Below are 7292 nucleotides of genomic sequence, written 5' to 3' on the forward strand. Positions count from 1 at the left end.
AATTTCTATCAATTTGCAGAGCACTTTGAGTTTCATCAGTGTGGGATGTTAGAGAAGGATGATGTATTATTCCTACAGCATTATGTGTAAGTATATGGTAACTCACCCTGCCTGAGCTAAAGCTCTCCTTGCTGAATAGGACATCACCATGAGAAAGATCTTACAGTTCCAGCTTCATGGTGTAATTTTATTTTTGTCTTTATTTACTCTCAGCACCTTGTAATATCAGGTCTAGTCTTACATTTAAAATGTGCTCTGTCAACATTTTTCTACCCCAGGTGTGTCTGAAAGAGGTTTTTGTCCTTTTGATCATAATTCATATGTTTTTTATTCTTTCCTCACTTGTCAACATTATTGACTTCTAATCCCAGCACTGACTTTATTTTAGGAGGTCAGGTGTGTGTTGACACATTCTGTCCTGAAGGTGGGGAGATTTATGGTGCACAGTTCCAAGTACACAGACCCATTACTATGTATTATAAAGAACTTCCCTCCTCTTCACTGTGGAAACTTGTTATACCAGTTTAAAAATATGTCAGGCATGTATCTCCTTCCCCTAACATTAATCATTAATTAACGTGATAATGACATTTCTGGTTGCTACTTAATAAAGTAAACCTGTATATTATGTGCATTTCTAACTTCTCTCATACTGTGATATCAAGGTCACAACATCCCCTCCTGTCAGTATCAGTACAGTCCCATGGAAGCCCAGGCAGCAGCCCCTCTGGAAATCATACCCAAACCAGAGCCACTAGAACAAGCCCATATTTGCAAAAATCTTCTTGGCAATCTGACTCATTTTACAGACCAAAATTCAAGTTTCTTTACATATAATGTGTTTGTTATATTTATTACTACTGTAAATAGCTGAGACTAAACACACTGAACTAAGCACCTGTTGTCAAAGAGGACCTTATTCACCTGTTTACTTCATAAATTGTTTTTATTTTGTGTCTTTTTTTTTTTTTTTTTCTCTGCATGTGGCCTGGATTTGATGAGCAATTGGTAGGACTCCAAAGAAAATGTACAATGATGGAAAGCTATCTGTTATTTATTTGAATTTTGGTAGGCTTGGAAAGCCCTACAATTAAAATTCAGTGCCCCCCTGTGTAAGGCAGTGTATATAAAGTAATAAATAAATAAACAAATGCTGGGTTAGAAAGCTGGTAATATACATCTGGAGTGTAAGGCAACAGGTAGACAAAATAGGGAATAAATGTGCACTGAGATATGAGAGAACCATGAAAGAAATAGGATTTATCTGAAGTGAAGGTTGAGTTACATTTGTGGTTGTTATAGTTGACTTAATGTTGTGATAAACATGGTGTTATGATTTGTTAATTGTGTCAGAGTAGCCACTGGAAACCTCAAGACAAGACCATGTGCAAGGTGTTGTACAAATGCCATAGCCTACACTCACTGTTCTTCTTGTTTACAGTCAGTAACCCCATACCAGATATGGTTCATTTATACACCTGACTCATTTATACAACTTTTCCTCATGACTGACCATGTCCTTTTTTTGGCAGGACACCTACACCTGGAGCCAATGAGAGGCTGTGGTGTCACAACACACCTTGCATGCCAGTGCCTGGCTGGCAGAATGGATTTCCAGGCAGGGAAGTAAACTTACAGTAACCAAAACTTTGGGATTTGTCTGTGACTCAGCAGCAGGCTGACATCCCAGCCCCGGTGTCACCACTGCCTCTCTCCTGCCAGGTCAGTGGCTTTTGTGGTGCTGTCAGTCAGAGACACCTGGACAGGCTGGAAGAGTGGGTAAGCAAGATCTGTGTGGATTTTAACAAAGAGAAGTGCAAGGTGCTGCATGGGACAACAATAAAGAGCCCAATATGGAGCAGGATCTATGTGGCTGGGGAGCAGCCTTTGCTGAGAGGGGCTTGGGGAGCAGCAAGCTGGGTGTCAGTCAGTGCAGTGCTGCAGCTGCAGAGGCAGATTGGGTCCTGGGCTGCATTTGCAGGGACACTGCTAGCAGAGAGAGAGAGAGACATCATCACCCCACTCTACCCAACATCTGTCAGGCCATATCTCTAGGTTACTGTGTCCAGTTCTGGTCTCTGCAATTCAAGACATGGACAGGCTGGAGAATGTCCAAAGCAAGGCCACTGGGATGGTCAAAGGGACGGAGAACCTGTCCTGTGAGAAAAGACTGAAGGAGTTTGATCTCTCCCTGGAGAAGGGAAGGCTTGGGGGGAACCTCATCACGGTGTTCTGGTACTTCAAGGACCAGAGCAGAGCCAGGAAGATGACAAAGAGAGTGGAACATCTCCCTTATGAGGACAGGCTGAGGGAGCTGGGTCTCTTTAGTTTGGAGAATAAGAGACTGAGGGGTGACCTCATTAGTGTTTCCAAGTATGTAAAGGATGAGTGTCAGGAGGATGGAGCCAGGATCTTCTCAGTGTCCAATGAGAGGACAAAGAGTAATGGGTGCAAGATGGAGCATAGGAGGTTCAGTGTTAACATAAGAAAAAGCTTTTTCACTGTGAGGGTGGTAAAACACTGGAACAGGTTGCCTGGTGAGGTTGTGGAGTCTCCTTCTCTGGAGACGTTGAAAACCCACCTGGACATCTCCCTGTGTGACCTACACTGGGTGGTCCTGCCCTGGCAGGGGGGTTGGACTCAATGATCTCTCAAGGTCTCTTCCAAACCCTAACACTGTGATTTCTGTGACTGCTACAAGGAGAGCAGAAGCTCTGTCTTCACAAGGAGAAGACAAGGGGCAGAGGAGGTACAAATCACACTGTGAGAGGTTGCATCTTGGTTTAAGAGACTTTTTTTACAGTTAGAACAGTCACTCATTGGAACAACCTCCCTGGGGACATGGCACAGTCCCCATTGCAGGATGTTTTTGAGATGTGACTGGATAGGGTGCTGGATAATCTTGTCCAAGTTCCCTTTCCTACAAAAGGCTGGACCAGATGGTCTTTTGAGGTCACTTCCAGCCGGGGCTGTTCTATGTTTCTATGAACATTGTTGAAAAGAGCTTGTATCTTTTTTCACCCAGGTAATTTTTACATTTGGTTTAGAGTGTAACGGAGCAAAAACAAACTCTAGGTTGAGAAAGACAAATAGCAATCTCTGAAACTGGTCTCACTGCCATGGGGACAGGAATATGGAGCTTCAAAAACTGTGAGGCCAAGCTCTAAAAGGACCAAATGTGCTAACTTTCTTATAAGAGAAAATGGGAGGTTTAAAATCCCATCCTCTGAGCTGCAGAGAGCCACTTCCATTCCTGCCCTGGGTGATGAGGGTACATGTGTGGGAAGTGGGAGAGGAGTTTTAACAGTGTGATGGTTTGGAGACAACTGAGTCTCTTCCTAGGCAAGCACTTGGGATACCATCACTTGCTGTAAAAAATGGCCAAGATAGAATCTGTGGACAGCACAGGCAGTCAGCATTTATTGGGCACTCTCTAGGAATGCCTTTAGCATTTAGTCCTATTCGTGATTTAGCCAGAAGAATATCTTAATTGCCAGGTTATGTTCTAATATAATTGTAATATAACCCTGAAGCTGCTGTGGTCACTTTGTACCTCTACATAAGCAGAGCCAGAGGCATTGAGAGCTGTGGCAATAAATTTCTCCCCAGCCAGCCTTCACAGTTTTCCTTTTGTCTGGCAGATCCACAGATTCTGTCCCTTCTCTCTTCAGTACCTGATCCCCTTCCTGTATTGCTGAGACCACCTGGCTGTCCCCAAGCCATTCCCCCACCCCACCAGTGCTTGACCCTCTTTCTCCAGAACTCTCTAGGTTGTCTTTGTGGCTTTTTACTGCCTTCTCTCTCCATCAAGCCATTTCCTTCTTTGCTAGTGGCTGATCTGATAGGCATGGTAGTGAGTTGTGTAGTAAGATGGACTTAATTTCTCTCCTCTCTTCATTTCTGCTGTTAGTAAACCTCACTGGTGAGACAAGATTTGCAGGTATGAGGAGAGCTTGAGAGAGGAAGAAGCTACTCAGTGAGTTGTGCTCTCTTCAGGGTTACCTGCAGTTCAGATGGGGGGAGAGAAAGGGGAACTGGGGTGTATTTTTGGAATTCAGTACCTCAGTTGCACTTATGCTATTTTGCCTCCTAAATCCCTTCATGGATCTACTCCATCTTTTCCTTCAGTAGATCCTTCTTAGAGCAAGTGCTTCCCTCTTCCCGAATTTTGTCTGTTCAGAGGGAGGAGGGAATTCCCTTCTACTGGTTTTGCAGTATCTGGTTGAAAGTGTCCCAATTGTAAAATATTTCTATAACCTTAATGCAATAGAAAATTATACATAATAGCTCTTCCTTGGTTTCTACTATTTAAAACATGTTTTCTGGCATTTAATGATAGTTTGTTCTCCCCTCCATCCCAGTGAATATAGGCAGCTAGTTATTTTCCAGTGTCAGCAAGTTTGAGATGAATGCAACTTAATTTCCTGTGGGGAACGGGGAAATATGTCACTGAATTGAATTAAATATTAATCATATTATTTCCAAAGGGGTGGAGTGAAAGTATAATCAAAGAAATATAGAAAATTATTTATTCTAAAAGAGCATAAAATATGTATACTCAGAAATAAACTTGTCTTTTTTAATTACTGTGGGTGTTTATGATTTGGCCTCTTTGGTTTAGTTATTTATTTTCAGTTTTGGTTTGATTCCTGTTCAGACTGGAAATTAATTATTTTAACAGTCTTCCACTGGCCTGTGACATGAGCCTGGACTATCTTAATTCCAGTTCCCAAGGACAGGGTGTCCTGTCTTAGACTGAGCTGTATTTTGCATTTGAGCTGTGTTTTCTGTTTCAGCAGAACTGGGTGGTTTATGGAAGAGAGCACCATGATGGGATTCCTTATCATATTTGTTGTTGTCGTCCAGGATGTTCTGTAACTGTTCTGGAAAGGGATTCTGGCAGGGATGTGGGTTCTGTCCAGGGTCAGCTTATGGTCATTGGAACAAAGCCTGATAATTTCATTAGAAGCAGAATCAGGCCTTCAGTAGATCAAGAAAGGGGTTTAGACCTCTGTAGCAGAATGTGGGTGGACTTTAGACATTGAAATTTCACCAGCAATCCAAACAGGCTCTGCTTATCAGCTGTCTAAACCTTCCTCTGCCTTATCTCTGGAGGTGCCTCTCAGTTTGACCTGGAAGTTCACCAGATGCACGTGCTGTACAAGGTGAACAGAAAATTTCAGCACAAACTTCATCTTGTTCAATGCCAGTTTACATGTCTTCCATCCTCAGTGTCACTCTGTCCACAGTGTGTTGGGAGACCCTGGATGATATTTATTTCCATGTTTCTTCATAGAAAATGGGCTGGTGGAAAACCTTCATGAATCAGAAAGTGAAAGCAGAGATAAAAGCTTTTAATCAAGGCATTACAGCAGGAAGATAGATGTAAGGAGGAAAGAGGAATGGAGATCCACACCTCTAGACCATCAGGGCCAAATAATGTATTTTACATTGCCATGGATGGAAAAAAATTCCCCATCATGGAAATCCTCTAATGCCAATGGACAAGGCTATTAGAGGATAATCCTAGCCTAAATTGCAACCCTGTGTTTGAGCATTGGGTCTCCTAATGCTGTAGGATACAATTACAGAACAAGGCCTGGAAACCACAGCCTTTGTTCTGCCTTGTTGCTTAATTGTTTAATGAAGTATTCACTTCATCTAAGTGAGTGCTTTGTAATTTTGTACTTGCATGCAGCTGGCAGTGGCAATGAGTGAAGAACTGGCTTTTTTACAGAATAATTTGTTCTCTTGGTGAAAGAAGGTATCATTCAAGACACCAGGCTGTGGTAGTAAATAATTTGAGCAATTTCCCCATAAAAGGGAAATCTCACCCTTAAAAGTGAGGAATGAAAGCTCATTTGCTACTGCTTCCCCCTCCTTTTCCTCTTGATGTTGTGCAAAGACAGATGGAAGAGGCAATGTGACAATTAGTGACAGATCTTGTCCTAACAGCTCAGTTTCTGAGGTCAAAACACTGCTGTCATCTACACCTCTAAAACAGGAATAGGAGAAGCATTCCTGACAAAAAAACCCGGGAGGGTATCTCAAAAAAGGCTTATATCAAAATGAGAGCAACATTCAGGCACTTAAATAGATGCAAAGCCACTGTTTGTAATTGCAAAATAACATTTTAAAAGTTTATTTTAAAATCTCTCGTGGATTTCAGGAGGAAAACAGTAATCCTGTTCTACTCTTGAAAATACTCCCATGCTTAGGACAATGTGTCAGGTTCCAGATCCCAAGGAGTTCCCTGGTAAAGGCCAAGTGTTCAGAGACATCAGTTCACTACCAGCTACTACCAGGCAGCTCTGCACCTCCCAGCATTTTGGATGTTTTGATCTTTTGAAGCATTTATTTCTCTTTATCACTATAGAAGGAACTTAGATGATTAGCTCTGGGCTTGGATATAATTTTTGGCTGGAGACCTAAATTCCAGACACTGGATATCAGGATATTTGAAATAGACTACTGAAAGAATATGACCCTGGGAACAGGAGAAAATGGTTTGGATACTGGAGGCTTTTCTGAGTTCCAGCCATGCAGGGCCTCTTGCAAATGCTAAATACCAAAGTAAGATTGCCAGTCTTTAATATGGAGTTTTTCTTTAATAGCTGTAGAAGTGTTTTATGAATAATATCAGTACAAACAGAACAGGTGAGGTCACCTGTGCACTTGTCCCTTCCTCTCTTGCCAGCCCTGCTTCTTGGGAGGTGGTGCCTATAGACACTTTGCTGGATCTCACAAGGGAGGGTGCTGCTTCACTGAGACCACATTGCTAGAGGAGGACAGGACTGAGAGAGGTGGTTTACAGCTACTTCAGTAAAGTAAACTCTGCTATAGGTTGTATGCTTAGGAAGTCCATGGAGTGCAGATGATGGGAAGGAAACCATCACACCGTGGCACTTGGCACATCAACAAATGGTATGGTCTGGTATAGGACACTTACATGTATATGGTGCAGTGTGTACATGTTAATGCATTGTTCTTGGCCCCAAAGAGGTGGCAAGGGCATAACTTGTGACTGTTACACCTAATAGGAAGCACAGTGCAAACCTTTTGTTTGTCTGGACACTTTGTAACTTGTTTTCATGAAACTACCATTTTCAACATCATTTAACAAATCATTATAGGCCTTTTAATAAATTACTGTAATTAACCTTGCCTGGGGTAACTGAGGGCAGGATTTTAATTCAGGTAGTTAAGAGTCTGTCCTCTAGGCCTGAATGTTCAAGATCACAAAAGCATCAGGGCCAACATCAGTTCAAGGACCATCAGGAACAGATCTGGCT

This window comes from Heliangelus exortis, chromosome 1 (assembly GCF_036169615.1).
Source record: "Heliangelus exortis chromosome 1, bHelExo1.hap1, whole genome shotgun sequence".
NCBI lineage: Eukaryota > Metazoa > Chordata > Aves > Apodiformes > Trochilidae > Heliangelus > Heliangelus exortis.